This window comes from Oncorhynchus clarkii, chromosome 12 (genome assembly GCF_045791955.1).
Source record: "Oncorhynchus clarkii lewisi isolate Uvic-CL-2024 chromosome 12, UVic_Ocla_1.0, whole genome shotgun sequence".
Classification (NCBI taxonomy): domain Eukaryota; kingdom Metazoa; phylum Chordata; class Actinopteri; order Salmoniformes; family Salmonidae; genus Oncorhynchus; species Oncorhynchus clarkii.
This window is the reverse complement of record NC_092158.1, coordinates 28,243,394-28,259,844: the sequence shown is the minus strand read 5'-3', so window position 1 is coordinate 28,259,844 and position 16,451 is coordinate 28,243,394. Positions and strand designations below refer to the sequence as shown.

The window sequence follows — 16,451 nt, the reverse complement described above, 5'->3', positions numbered from 1 at the left end:
CAAGTGTTATTAGTCCTGTGTACAGGATACACACGGTACACAACGTCCAACAAAATACTTACTTGCAGGCTCCTTCTCGACATTGAAACAACCATAAGAAATAATAAAAGATAAGAATACAAACTTAAAGAAAATGTCTCAGTTGAATAGAAGAAACATTTAAGCATAACAATAATACAGGAAGGCAAATTTATAGTACAATATTTACACATGTATCAGGGAAAGAGAGATTGGGGGGCAAGTGTTTAAATTGTGCAGTATTAGCGATAGTAAATAAGAGTCTGGTAGCAGCAGTTGTGATGTGTGTGTTGCATGAATGCATGTACAGTATGTATGTACAAAGGGGCAAAAAAGTATTTAGTCAGCCACCAATTGTGCAAGTTCTCCCATTTAAAAAGATGAGAGAGGCCTGTAATTTTCATCATAGGTACACTTCAACTATGACAGACAAAATGTGGAAAAAATATCCAGAAAATCAGGATAGGATAGGATAGGATTTTAAATTAATTTATTTGCCAATTATGGTGGAAAATAAGTATTTGATCACCTACAAACAAGCAAGATTTCTGGCACTCACAGACCTTTAACTTCTTCTTTAAGAGGCTCCTCTGTCCTCCACTCGTTACCTGTATTAATGGCACCTGTTTGAACTTGTTATCAGCATAAAAAACACCTGTCCACAACCTCAAACAGTCACACCCCAAACTCCACTATGGCCAAGACAAAATAGCTGTCAAAGGACACCAGAAACAAAATTGTAGACCTGCACCAGGCTGGGAAGACTGAATCTGCAATAGGTAAGCAGCTTGGTTTGAAGAAATCAACTCTGGGAGCAATTATTAGGAAATGGAAGACATACAAGACCACTGATAATCTCCCTTGATCTGGGGCTCAACGCAAGATCTCACCCCGTGGGGTCAAAATGATCACAACGGTGAACGGTGAGCAAAAATCCCAGAACCACATGGGGGGACCTAGTGAATGACCTGCTGAGAGCTGGGACCAAAGTAACAAAGCCTACCATCAGTAACACACTACGCTGCCAGGGACTCAAATCCTGCAGTGCCAGACGTGTCCTCCTGCTTAAGCCAGTACATGTCCAGGCCCATCTGAAGTTTGCTAGAGAGCATTTGGATGATCCAGAAGAAGATTGGGAGAATGTCATATGGTCAGATGAAACCAAAATATAACTTTTTGGTAAAAACTAAACTCGTCGTGTTTGGAGGACAAAGAATGCTGAGTTGCATCCAAAGAACACCATACCTACTGTGAAGCATGGGGGTGGAAACATCATGCTTTGGGGCTGTTTTTCTGCAAAGGGACCAGGACCATGGGGCCATGTATCGTGAGATTTTGAGTGAAAACCTACTTCCATCAGCAAGGGCATTGAAGATGAAACATGGCTGGGTCTTTCAGCATGACAATGATCCCAAACACACCACCCGGGCAACGAAGGAGTGGCTTCGTAAGAAGCATTTCAAAGTCCTGGAGTGGCCTAGCCAGTCTCCAGATCTCAACCCCATAGAAAATCTTTGGAGGGAGTTGAAAGTCCGTGTTGCCCAGCAACAGCCCCAAAATATCACTGCTCTAGAGGAAATCTGCATGGAGGAATGGGCCAAAATACCAGCAACAGTGTGTGAAAACGTTGTGAAGACTTACAGAAAACGTTTGACCTCTGTCATTGCCAACAAAGCATATATAACAAAGTATTGAGATAAACCTTTGTTATTGACCAAATACTTATTTTCCACCATAATTTGCAAATAAATTCATAAAAAATCCTACAATGTGATTTTCTTGATTTTTTTTTTCTCATTTTGTCTGGCAAAATGAGAAACAGGCCTCTCATCTTTTTAAGTGGGAGAACTTGCACAATTGGTGGCTGACTAAATACTTTTTTGCCCCACTTTATGTGTGTGTGTGTCAGTTAATTTTGGCACTCTTTAAAAAAATGTGTCTAGTCTTAGTCATTTTGACTAAATTATAATTAAGTCTTAGTCACATTACTGTCATTTGAATAATGATTTAATCTAGTTATTGTCAAAATGACGAAAATAGTGGGCCATTTTTGTCAACTTAATGCCCTTTCATTTTAGCCACATTTTAGTAACATCACATTTGTATTGACTCATTAACCTATAGGAAACATAAATCACTGACTTCCATGTGTACAAACATACATAACCTTGTCCTACCAACATATTGTTCTGCATAACATCATATTATCCTCCCAGCTGCAGAAATATGACAAACAATATATTATATAAGAACTATCTGGTCATGTAAATTCCTAATTCAGCCATAGATACTGCACATGACGAGAGAGAGAGAGAGAGAGAGAGAGAGAGAGAGAGAGAGAGAGAGAGAGAGAGAGAGAGAGAGAGAGAGAGAGAGAGAGAGAGAGAGAGAGAGAGAGAGAGAGAGAGAGAGAGAGAGAGAGAGAGAGAGAGAGAGAGAGAGAGAGAGAGAGAGAGAGAGAGAGAGAGAGAGAGAGAGAGAGAGAGAGAGAGAGAGAGAGAGAGAGAGAGAGAGAGAGAGAGAGAGAGAGAGAGAGAGAGAGAGAGAGAGAGAGAGAGAGAGAGAGAGAGAGAGAGAGAGAGAGAGAGAGAGAGAGAGAGAGAGAGAGAGAGAGAGAGAGAGAGAGAGAGAGAGAGAGAGAGAGAGAGAGAGAGAGAGAGAGAGAGAGAGAGAGAGAGAGAGAGAGAGAGAGAGAGAGAGAGAGAGAGAGAGAGAGAGAGAGAGAGAGAGAGAGAGAGAGAGAGAGAGAGAGAGAGAGAGAGAGAGAGAGAGAGAGAGAGAGAGAGAGAGAGAGAGAGAGAGAGAGAGAGAGAGAGAGAGAGAGAGAGAGAGAGAGAGAGAGAGAGAGAGAGAGAGAGAGAGAGAGAGAGAGAGAGAGAGACTAGTGTGGGTTGCACCTCCATCACTCGGTCTTGTCATTGCCATTGTTATCAAGTCACACTGATGTCCAAAAGTAGAACGTTGGCTAATGAATTTGAACAAGAGCTATTGACTGTTTTGCCCAGTTATGTAGTCGAGTCACTAAACATTGAGTCCCAAGTCCCCTGTGCTCGACTCAAGAGTGGTGTCATGAAATTGGCTGAAATTCCGAGTCACTGGGTCCACATGAACTCAAAATAGATTTAAATACCCAGTCAGATATAGTGTAGTGACAAGATACATTTAGTCAATAAATTGTTTGTTATTCTTTTCCCTTTCTTTCTGTGCTACCAAATGTTTTCCTGTTTTCATATAGGCTACTGGTAATGTTACCTGGGCCACGTTCAGTTGAAAGATGTTCTTAACCGTTGCAGATAGATCAGTGAATAGAGCCGACGTTATTCCTTATTCAACATGTCAGAGAGGCATGTTTGTTCTACATAGCATATGTTTATCTGAACATTCCATAACTTTGTGTCCTGCAGCTGCTGATTAGCAGGAGGGATGGGGCAATTTATTGTCACATGCGGTGCTCTAGTTAAGAATGGCTGTCAGTCAAAACCCATACAGCGCAGAGCTTGAGGTCTGACGTCATTTATAGCATGTACAGCCACTGCGTTCCAATTTAGGCGCTTATCAGTGCCCAAATCTGCCATTTTCAACCAGTATATGGGTTTGAGTGTAAAGGGCTACCATGGGTTTGAGTGTAAAGGGCTACCATAGGTTTGAGTGTAAAGGGCTACCATGGGTTTGAGTGTAAAGGGCTACCATGGGTTTGAGTGTAAAGGGCTACCATGGGTTTGAGTGTAAAGGGCTACCATGGGTTTGAGTGTAAAGGGCTACCAAAACTAGATAGTTGTGTGTTCTCTTCCCAGTTGTATACAGACAGACTAATGACAGAGTCCTGCGTTTGGCCTAAGAGGTTGAATTGAATTGTATTGATTTTGTTTGTCTGTGTGATACGTTTTACTCCTGCTTATTATACATCAGCGTTTAGATGGCAAGGCTCACTTCTAAGGTATTATATAATAAATGCAGATTGGAGTCTGGACCTGCAGTAATCTGATAAGATCAGTCCTCTCCATAGATCTACTGGCCATTCATTCTGTTTAAATGTTAAATTCCTCCATCATTTCCCTTTTCAGAGTATTGATATTTACCAGGTAACAATGTAAAGGAGACTGCAAGAAAATGACCAGAACATAATTCCATCAGACAGGAGGAAATTATTATTGTAGATACATGGAGGGTAAGTTGTTTGGGAGGGTTATTTTCCAACTACAGAATCAAGTTGCTAATTATTGAAAGATAAAATAAGATGTTATAAATCTTAATCTTGAAAAATAATATGTTGTGATCTATGATGACCAGAGAAATTATGATTGTGAATGTTCTAAGTAGAATAAGAACAATATCTATGGTTCTAAACCAGTGAGGGGCTAACATGGATAACAGTATGGTTTCCAGAATGTATGCCAAAATCTAAACAGACAAACAAATATACACTGAGTGGACAAACCATTAGGAATACCTTTCTAATATTGAGTTCCACCCCCTTTTGCCCTCAGCCTCAATTTGTCGGGCATGGACTCTACAAGGTGTCAAAATGTTGACTCCAATGCTTCCCACAGTTGTGCCAAGTTGTCTGGATGTCCTTTGGGTGTTGGACCATTCTTGATGAACACGGGAAACTGTTGAACGTGAAAAACCCAGCAGCATTGCAGTTCTTGACAAACTCAAACTGCTGTGCTTGGCACCTACAGTGGCAAGAAAAAGTATGTGAACCCTTTGGAATTACCTGGATTCCTGCATAAGTTGGTCATAACATTTGATTTGATCTTCATCTAAGTCACAACAATAGACAAACACAGCATGCTTAAACTAACAGCACACAAAGTATTGTATTTGTCTTGTCTATATTGAATACATAATTTAAACATTCACAACGTAGGTTTGAAAAAGTATGTGAACCCCTAGGCTAATAACTTCTCCAAAAGCTAATTGGAATCAGGAGTCAGCTAACCTGGAGTCCAATCAATGAGACGAGATTGGAGATGTTGGTTAGAGCTGCCTAGCCCTATAAAAAACACTAACAAAATTTGAGTTTACTATTCACAAGAAGTATTGCCTGATGTGAACCATGCCTCGAACAAAAGAGATCTCAGAAGACCCAAGATTAATAATTGTTGACTTGCGTAAAGCTGGAAAGGGTTACAAATGTATCTCTAAAAGCCTTGATGTTCATCAGTCCACGGTGAGACAAATTGTCTATAAATGGAGAAAGTTCAGCACTGTTGCTACTCTCCCTAGGAGTGCCCGTAAGGGAAAGACAAGGGAAAGACAGCGCAGAATACTCAATGAGGTTAAGAAGAATCCTAGATTATCAGCTAAAGACTTACAGAAATCTCTGGACCATGTTAACATCTCTGTTGATGAGTCTACGATACGTAAAACACTAAACAAGAATGGTGTTCATTGGAGGACACCATGGAAGAAGCCACTGCAAAAGTGCACCTGGATTTTCCACAACACTACTGGCAAAATATTCTGTGGACAGATGAAACTAAAGTTGAGTTGTTTGCAAGGAACACACAACACTATGTGTGGAGAAAAAAAGGCACAGCACACCAACATCAAAAACTTATCCCAACTGTAAAGTCTGATGGAGGGAGCATCTGGAGTGGCCCAGTCAGTCCTGACCTCAACCCGATTGAGATGCTGTGGCATGACCTCGAGCGGTTCACACCAGACATCATAAGAATATTTCTGAACTGAAACAGTTTTGTAAAGATGAATGATCCAAAATTCCTCCTGACCGTGGTACAGGTCTGATCCGCAACTACAGAAAATATTTAGTTGAGTTTATTGCTACCAAAGGAAGATCAACCAGTTATTAAATCCAAGGGTTCACATACTTGTTCTACCCTACACTGTGAATGTTTACACAGCGTGTTCAATAAAGACATGAAAATGTATAATTTTTTTGTGTGTTATTAGTTCAAGGAGTCTGTTTGTCTATTCTTTGACTTAGATGAAGATCAGATCAAATTTTATGACCAAGTTATGTAGAAATCCAGGTAATTACAAAGGGTTCACATACTTTATCTTGCCACTGTACTACCATACCCCGTTCAAAGGCACTTAAATATTTTGTCTTGCTCATTCACCCTCTGAATGTCACACACAATCCATGTCTCAATTGTTTCAAGGCTTAAAAATCCTTCTTTAACCTGTCTACTCCCCTTCATCTACACTGATTGAAGTGGTTTTAAGTAACATCAATAAGGGATCATAGCTTTCACCAGGATTCACCTGGTCAGTCTATGTTATGGAAAGAGCAGAAATGTTTTGTACACTCAATTTTAATATATTTTTTAAATACAATATTTTTCTACAACTTTGCCCCAAAATCCACGTGCAAGTTTTTGCAAGACATTGTGTTTAATGTCTCTCATTTGGCGCAGCCACATCCCTATTATTTTCACGCTTGCTACATAAAACAAAGCCTTTGAGGTGTAAACATGAGCCTCAGAGGAACAGACAGTACCAGAGGAGGCTGGTGTGGAGAGAGATGGGAGGATGATCTTATTGAAATGGCTGGAATGGAATAAATGGAACGGTATCAAACATATGGAAACCACATATTTAACTCCGTTCCATTTATTCCATTCAAGCCATTACAATGAGCCCGTCCTCATATAGTTCCTCCCACCAGCCTCCAAATGTAGGTACACTTCTGAAAGGTTCTTCAGAAAAAGCTTTCAGTTTGACATTCTTCTCTAATCATTCAGGAGCTTCCAAAACCAGCCTTTAACATGGCCTCAATTTACTTAAACTCCATTTCCGGGAATTCCCTTCAAAGCGCATGCTTTCAAGACAGAACCTCCGCGGGATTGAAAGAGTCTTAAAAGTACACCTGACCTGCTGCAGACATACTCTATCCTTGACAAATGTAAATATACTAGGTCATACGTACACATGCATTATTAAGACTAGGCCATTCACTGATCCTCTCTTAGATAAGCTAGCTGCTCTAAGTGCTGCCTGACTGCAGCCAGCCAGAGCCTGACAATACACTGTAAAACAACAAAGAAGAGGAAAATTAGAATTCATTTCCATGGCAGCTCCTTCCACTCTGCCAACCTGTTTGGCAGTTGGCATAATTGGACTTTTCACAGGCACCCTTTCTTATAAGTACTTTATAATAACCCCATCACAGGCTCCTCAATCCAGAGAAGAGATGGGACAACTTAACACTTCACAACGGTACTAGAGAGAAGCTGCTGCACTGTCTCGAAAAGAAGCCACATTTAATCAGAACCGCACTGCAGAATTTACACAGCCGTATAAACATATTTCATGAGGGCGGCAGGTAGCTTAGCGGTTAAAAATCTGCCTATGTGCCCTTGAACAAGGCACTTAACCCTAATTGCTCCGGTAAGTTGTTCTGGATAAGAGCGTCTGCTAAATTACTAAATGTTTTGATTGGAGGTTAACTATTTGGCGTTATAAATCCACACTGAATAAAATAGATCTAGCTACATGAACAAGAACGCTGCAGGGTGGATTGAATCAGACCCAGCATCATTTTATATGAGATTTGGCCAGCGGGACATCAGACTACAGATCTGAGTGAAGATGCATCTTGGCTGCTGTGTCAGGAACACTGAGGTGTAAAGCTGACCCACTGAGACCCTGGTCCAGGCAAGAGAGCAGTTTATTGATGACCTTGGCTGCAGAGCATGTGTCTACAAGTGTTATTGCAACCCTGATGCCGCCCACTGCAGTGAGACGCACAAACAAACAATAAGCCAATGGGAACACTTTTCCATTTAATTTCGTCCCTACAACACAACACCACGTTGACTTGCAATGTTAATAGAACTGTTTAAACAACACAAATGCTTCTGATTTCAATGGAAAATGGAAATGCATGCAAAGGGCTCTGACTGTGTTATACCCATTCTATTTCTAAAAGGGAACCTGAGTTGCGAGGGGAAGCACATTAGCTTCACCTGGAGAGGGGAGAGAGCATGGCTCAGTGTCTCACTAGACATGGGAGAATACAGAACAAAAGGGCTGGCCCTGCAGTCCCCCTCACCCTGCTGCTTTCAAGTGCTGCACACAGTGCATTATGCATAGCCTTCCTTACTATTGACATTTATACTTCAAAACTCACCTTCCTTTTGCACGGGAAAGGGAGATGGGAATGGAGCTGTATAAGAGCAGGTAAGGCTGGCATTTTCAGCAGACAAATCATTCCGCTCTGTTTGAGTGTGTGCGTGTGTACGTGCGTGTTTGTGTGAGAGTAGGGTGTGAGGTTCGGCACAGCACCTGACATTTAATAGAAATGCCTCTAAACATGTGGCCTATCAGAAAGTTTGAGATTCAGAGAGAGGCCTTAAATGAAAATTCTGTTAAGTAAAAAAGCTGGACTAGCCAGAAAAAGGTAGAGAGAGAGAGTGTAAATTGCCGTGGTGTACTTTATGTCATGTCCCTACATAAAGAAAGCACCAGCTACAGTGTGCACCTTTTAAGTTGTTAACTTTGGGCAATTCTGAAGATTCAATTTAGTGTATCCTAGTCTTACATGGCTATACATGAGTTTTGTAATACTCCCTTTGGAAATTCATAATCATGCACTATCTAGGATGATAATACTGTACACCATTTGTATGTTTCCCGAGCCATAGCACAATGACTGAAAGTCTACAGGTACAGAAGCACATGCTAGCATACCTGTAGATTTCAAGTCATTGCGCTAAAACTAGTTAGCAATAGCTTGCAAAACTACCTCTGAATTCCTTCATACTGCACACAGACGCAAAAATGGTATCTACGAGTTCAGCCAGCACACATATACAGTATCAGATTGGGACTTTTGCAAAACACGTGAGAAAGCTCTTAATGCCAAAGGCTTTAACACAATTTCTTTCCCAGCAAGACCCTCTATTATTGAAATTGCTCTCGGCATATAGAAAGGTACATCAGCCAGCCACAATGAAAATGCCTGGTGTTGAGTAACACCGCATAGTCTAAACACACACAGCTCTCAGGCACTCCAGAAGAGCGGCTCCCTTTCCCCTACCCCTCAGAGGCTACTGCAATAACCTCCTAAAATAAAACCCCATGTATAATGTACTACCACAATTATTTACAAAGGTGGAGTAGTCTATTCATCACACATCAACTATTTTTACATTTGGCAACAGTACATCTTGCACAATGACAATCAGAATTGCTTGTGAGGAACATTTTCTTCCGCACAGTCCTCCCCATTGGCTTGGCTCCCTTCAGAAAACAAGCTGAATGCACCTGAAGGGTACAGTGTCACTTATTCAATCTCTTCATTAATACATGTTTACTTTCACCAGATGTCCTTCACAGCTCATAAACCTAGATTTCCTCTCCAACATCTGATGAATCACTGTGGATGAGGACTTGTATGTATGTATCCATATGGTAAAGGATCAATTAAGGTACATTAAACCAAGAGTCTTACCACTTTGTCAGAACCTCTGTGTTGACTGTGGATTGGAAGTCAAGTAAGTCAATATAACTCATGCCTAGCCTGTGTGAGAGAAAGACCTGAGGAAGGAAAAGGCCTGCTGTTTTAATAGACAGGCCAGGCAGGGTTGTATGTTTACTGAGCAGCAGATTGATAAGAGCACGGTTGGTCTGTTTTAGACATGAAATAACTGAAATGTAGGTGCACGTGCCTGGGTAACCTCTCAGTCGACAGTATGTATTTGCCAGCAGGGTCCTTATACTGTATGACACTCTCAAGCACCTCTGCCCAGAAGATATGACTATCCTCTTCGGTCATAAATATATTTATTCTCTGGCATAGTTATGCATGGTGGATAATACACAAGAGGAAACAGAGGCAAATAATCTCGTATTCCCCCAATTTGACTTGGCCTTTTCTAGCCTGGGCTTGAAAATGCATTTATTGTAACCTGGTGCATGAATGGAATCTTTTAAGAACTTTAAGATGATCCCACTGTAGAAAGTGCTACATGACTTTACACACTACACACGGGGAACATCAATCCATGAGACTAGACACATGTGTCCCATCTTCTTGCTAGAATCATCTGGGGCACTTCAATCAATAGAGGCAACATGGCAACTTAGCATTCTAACTTCAAAACATTTTTTTTGTTGTCATATTTGAATCATTGTGAACCATGACTTTGCTTAGCCCCATATTGTTATCACATGGAATCACGAAAGCTAAAGAGCATGTCCAAAGCAATTCATATAGAGAAATGCAGTTATAAGGTAAACGGTTAAAGACAGATATTTTACGAAAGTCTTAGCAAAATCAGAAAAGCAATATTATCATTAAATAAGTACTTACAGTGCCTTGCGAAAGTATTCGGCCCCATTGAACTTTGCGACCTTTTGCCACATTTCAGGCTTCAAACATAAATATATAAAACTATTTTTTTGTGAAGAATCAACAACAAGTGGGACACAATCATGAAGTGGAACGACATTTATTGGATATTTCAAACTTTTTTAACAAATCAAAAACTAAAAAATTGGGCGTGCAAAATTATTCAGCCCCTTTACTTTCAGTGCAGCAAACTCTCTCCAGAAGTTCAGTGAGGATCTCTGAATGATCCAATGTTGACCTAAATGACTAATGATGATAAATACAATCCACCTGTGTGTAATCAAGTCTCCGTATAAATGCACCTGCACTGTGATAGTCTCAGAGGTCCGTTAAAAGCGCAGAGAGCATCATGAAGAACAAGGAACACACCAGGCAGGTCCGAGATACTGTTGTGAAGAAGTTTAAAGCCGGATTTGGATACAAAAAGATTTCCCAAGCTTTAAACATCCCAAGGAGCACTGTGCAAGCGATAATATTGAAATGGAAGGAGTATCAGACCACTGCAAATCTACCAAGACCTGGCCGTCCCTCTAAACTTTCAGCTCATACAAGGAGAAGACTGATCAGAGATGCAGCCAAGAGGCCCATGATCACTCTGGATGAACTGCAGAGATCTACAGCTGAGGTGGGAGACTCTGTCCATAGGACAACAATCAGTCGTATATTGCACAAATCTGGCCTTTATGGAAGAGTGGCAAGAAGAAAGCCATTTCTTAAAGATATCCATAAAAAGTGTTGTTTAAAGTTTGCCACAAGCCACCTGGGAGACACACCAAACATGTGGAAGAAGGTGCTCTGGTCAGATGAAACCAAAATTGAACTTTCTGGCAACAATGCAAAACGTTATGTTTGGCGTAAAAGCAACACAGCTGAACACACCATCCCCACTGTCAAACATGGTGGTGGCAGCATCATGGTTTGGGCCTGCTTTTCTTCAGCAGGGACAGGGAAGATGGTTAAAATTGATGGGAAGATGGATGGAGCCAAATACAGGACCATTCTGGAAGAAAACCTGATGGAGTCTGCAAAAGACCTGAGACTGGGACGGAGATTTGTCTTCCAACAAGACAATGATCCAAAACATAAAGCAAAATCTACAATGGAATGGTTCAAAAATAAACATATCCAGGTGTTAGAATGGCCAAGTCAAAGTCCAGACCTGAATCCAATCGAGAATCTGTGGAAAGAACTGAAAACTGCTGTTCACAAATGCTCTCCATCCAACCTCACTGAGCTCGAGCTGTTTTGCAAGGAGGAATGGGAAAAAATTTCAGTCTCTCGATGTGCAAAACTGATAGACATACCCCAATCGACTTACAGCTGTAATCGCAGCAAAAGGTGGCGCTACAAAGTATTAACTTAAGGGGGCTGAATAATTTTGCACGCCCAATTTTTCAGTTTTTGATTTGTTAAAAAAGTTAGAAATATCCAATAAATGTCGTTCCACTTCATGATTGTGTCCCACTTGTTGTTGATTCTTCACAAAAAAATACAGTTTTATATCTTTATGTTTGAAGCCTGAAATGTGGCAAAAGGTCGCAAAGTTCAAGGGGGCCGAATACTTTCGCAAGGCACTGTACTTTCACTTAAAGCCTGACTGTTTGTTTAAAGCCTAAACAACTGAGGACCAGTAGTGGTTTGCTGAATGCCTGACTCATGGCTTGGGCACGATGACATTGATGAATGTGTTATAGTGCAACATGTCAAAAAAAGAACCCATTTTCAGAGGGAAATGGACAATAATTACTGAAATCAACATGTTTCACATATAGTAGCTATTTCAAACGTGTATGCCAAGACATCTGGCTAGTTCACTGAACACTGTGAATATTTGGCGCTATGACAGGGGTATTCACAGATGATCTGTGATTGTGTATAATAGGGCCGCAGCACATACATCCACAGATCTCACAGCAAACTAACGTCAGGTATTTTACTAAGAAACCGCGTGGCTCACGTCATCTCTTTACACAGGGGACTTATTCTAAATGCAATAAAGACAATACAGAGACATGGTGGTAATAATTGAGGTGAGTAAAATGAGTTCTCTACCAGATGGTGCGTCGATGATAGTGTCACCGTTTGCGGCTCTGGTATTGATCCTCTTTTATAAAATGACATACAAAGGTCAGAGGAAGTCTATCCATTTACCCTTAGCATGCTTTTACTGCATGGATAGATTGGCAGACACAGAGGCCATTGTGTGAAAGCCCATTTGACACGACTCGGTGTACCTGTTGTTCTGTGGCCAGTAAATTCTCCCTTCTCAGATTCATAGCCTCGTTTTATGGGCAACCCTTTCTTTATACTTATCTGATCTGACATGCGTTATTTACTGTGCCAGCTTATCTGGCCGGTACACAAACCCTGCACTTTTCACACTTGAAAGAGGAGCCAGACTAGAATAGGAGGGAGGATCATAAAATCTGTCAACTGCAATGACACAAACCCTAACAAACCCTATCAAAGACCAATCTAAGTCATTAACAGGAATAATTCAAAACAATTAAAACTTAATGACATTGATCCATACATCTCTATTGAGGAGCATTTGGCTTAAACAACCATGTTAACCTTCCAAAGGTTTAAAGCTTGACTACTGTATTCAATGCCATTACTGAACATAAGCGGAAAATGGATGGAGAAGAAACGGCAGGAAGTTCTTCATTGAGCTGTCAACAAATGTCAAGGTTGGCCTCGCTCACTCTCTGTCTCTCTTGCTCACTCTCTGTCTCTCTTGCTCTCTTTCTCACTTACTGTAGATAATGGCGATAGATAAAAATGCAAAGCATTTGCCAGGAGAATTTCACTGTGGTTCTTACACCTAATGAGATATTCAAGATACAAACACATTACCAGTGTTACATTTGGTTACTTTTGAGGTTAGCGAGCTAGCCGGGCACCTAATTAAAGGATTAGTTTGGGAGGGAATAACTTAAGATAGATAGCTACTGTTTTGAGACAGAAGAACACTGTCACCAAGCTTGCATCCGAGATTAGCATTTGGGATTTTTATTAGACACCCACGGCTCCCATCCCTCAAATGCCAGTCAGCGTGTGAAGGTTATGTATGTGTCCACATGGGTGGCTGCAGCTCTATTTGTAGAAGGAGTACAATAGAGAGACACTGTACAAACCACTACACCACAGCCTAGTAATTAATTCAAGGTTCTGCAAACTTTATAGCCTCATTGTTCTTTTGACAAGAAAGACTGCAAACAGAGCTTCAAAACCCGTAGCAAAATGACAGCATCTGACAGTTTATGGCTGTTACCAACATGTACACAGCTGTTGTTTCCACAGGGTCTGAAATCTGAACACTTGTTTATTTATTTCCTCAAGTGTATTTTGCTTTAAATAATCAGCTCATACATTTTCTTCTCCTTGTCTTGAGAAAGTTTCTGAAAAGCCTCCTATGAGGATGGGACAATACTCTATTTTCCCTTCGCTCTGCGGGGAAAGTCAGGAGTCAAAGAAAAACTGTGAGAAACCAACCAAAATACATGGTCCATTGTTCATCAATAGCTAAGGTCTGGCCATCAGGTAGTGGGTATAGTAGGACACAAATAGAATCCCTTCTTCTTAGTCACATCCTTGATGTAGCTCTAAAAGCAAGGAGAGAGAGCAAGAAAATAACTAAGAGACCGTGATTGAGACAATTAAAAGCGGTATTGATCGGTGTTGGCTGCTCTGTAGGCGTCTGCCTAACTGTGCGTGTACCCAGTGCGCCTGACAGGGCAGACTCAATTGGTCTCCTCTCTGTCCGATGGAATTGGCAGGCCTCACGGCATGCCTGACAGAAATTGACACCATATATTACTTTATCAAACCATTATTCAACCTCCATTAAAAGAGAGAACTTAACTGACTTCCCACGAGGCCCCTTCAGAAGTGATAGCCATCCATGGAGAGATGACAACCTTGCTGTTAAAGGGCAGAGCTGTCATCGGCTGAGACTACGCCACGTAGGGCTAATGGCCCTCCGTGCTTCTGAAAGGGGAGTGGACATCAGAACACATAGACTATATAGTAGGTATCATGCATGCTTTTTAAAGGGGAACAGATAGCAGGACAGATAATGCATCAGACTCCCAATGGACACATGCTTCCTGGCACGAAACCATGCGACAGGGAGGCCATACCCAGTGTAAGCAAAGTTTAAAGGTGCATGGGGATCATAGAACAGCTGCTAGACTGAATAAACATTATCTATGTCCCATTATATGGGTCTAGGGCATTGTATAAGCCTTATGGTGGGGTTCAATTTCAGTTTCATCAAAATGAGGTGACATAACAATGGGGACGTTGCAAGATTGAGAATCATGCGTTCATTATCAAGATGCTAACAAAAGGACAACACAGTTCAGCCGGTACATTTATATACTCAGTCTACCCACATCTCCTGTGATTTGCTGATTAAAATAGTGTGTTGCCAGGAGATCGTTGTTGCATAAAAATGTTTAATAAGTCTGTTTACCAATAATGTACATCATCTCTACAGACATCAAAATTCAAATGAAAGAGACTGATGATCATTATGTAATATGTACAATTATTTAAGAGCCTTATGCAATATAATTGTGATAAACACAATAAAAAAACAAGACATTTTCATGGTGAGCAATTATCTTAAAGTGCATTTCAAAACAATTTGCGCCTGAATTGCATTCTTCCTGTTGTCACCTTGAAAAGAAAGCTTTCCTCTTATAAGTCCCCTGCTGGGAACATGTCTCAGAACTTTTTTTCATGACAGAAAGTCTTCGATTAAAGTGCTTGGTGACAATCAAACTGTAAGAACTTCAACACAAATGTAACAGGTTTTTTGACTGATTGAGACACGGCACTGTCTTGTCCGTTTTAAGACATTCTGGATTAGGCGGTGTCAAAGGAAGTCTCTAAAAATTGTCAAAGACTCCAGCCACCCAAGTCATAGACTGTTCTCTCTCTCTCTCTCTCTCTCTCTCTCTGATGCACCAGGACTGGAACCAACAGGACCCTGAACAGCTTCTACCCCCAAGCCATAAGACTGCTAACTAGTTAGTTAACTATCTGCATTGACCCTTTTGACTCCCATACGCTGCTGCTACTGTTTATTATCTATCCTGTTGCCTAGTCAATGTATCCCTACCTACAGTATATGTACCAGTACATATCTTCCTCAATTACCTCGTACACCTGCATATCGACTCGGTAATGGTACCCTGTGTACAATGCATTCGGAAAGTATTCAGACACTGTCCCTGATTTATTTAGAATTCAAGGCACACTTAACCAGCATGGCTACCACAGCATTCTGCAGCGATACACGATCCCATCTGGTTTGCACTTAGTGAGACTATCATTTGTTTTTCAACAGGACAATGACCCAACACACCTCCAGGCTGTATAAGGGCTATTTGACCCAGGAGAGGGATGGAGTGCTGCATCAGAAGACCTGGCCTCCACGATCACCCGACCTCAACCCAATTGAGATGGTTTGGGATGAGTTGGACCGCAGAGTGAAGGAAAAGCAGCCAAGAAGTGTTCAGCATATGTGGGAACTCCTTCAAGCCCATTGGAAAAGCATTCCAGGTGAAGCTGGTTGAGAGAATGCCAAGAGTGTGCAAAGCTGTCATCAAGGCAAAGGGTTGCTACTTTGAAGAATCTCAAATATAAAATATATTTGGATTTGTTTTACACTATTTGGGTTACTACGTGCTTCCATATGTGTTATTTCATAGTTTTGATGTCTTCACTATTATTATACAATGTAGAAAATAGTAAAATAAAGAAAAGCCTTGAATGAGTAGGTGTGTCCAAACTTTTGACTGGTACTGTATATATATATTATTTTACTCAAAACATGTCACTACACCTCAACTCATCACCCAAGGGAAATGCCAATTTGCTAGCACCCAGTATTTTCTACTATATGTTTTGCAGTATAAAGGACAGGTAACTGCCAAAGTAAAGGAAACACCAACAAGTCTCTTAATGGGGATTTGGGCCACCACGAGCCATGAGAACAGCTGAAAGCAGAATTACTTTCCCATTGTCCTCAACTGCAGTGTATGATATACAATTTTCTAGCTCTGAGTCTCTACTTTTATCCAATGTAAAAAACACAAATTCA

At 40.9% G+C, this 16,451-nt stretch overlaps 1 protein-coding gene across 1 annotated transcript in view; it reads right to left on the bottom strand.

Moving 5' to 3' along the window:
* LOC139422968 (teneurin-1-like) overlaps positions 1-16,451 on the bottom strand; it is a 226,980-nt gene that overhangs the window by 137,152 nt on the left and 73,377 nt on the right. The gene's annotated exons all lie outside the window — the stretch shown is intronic.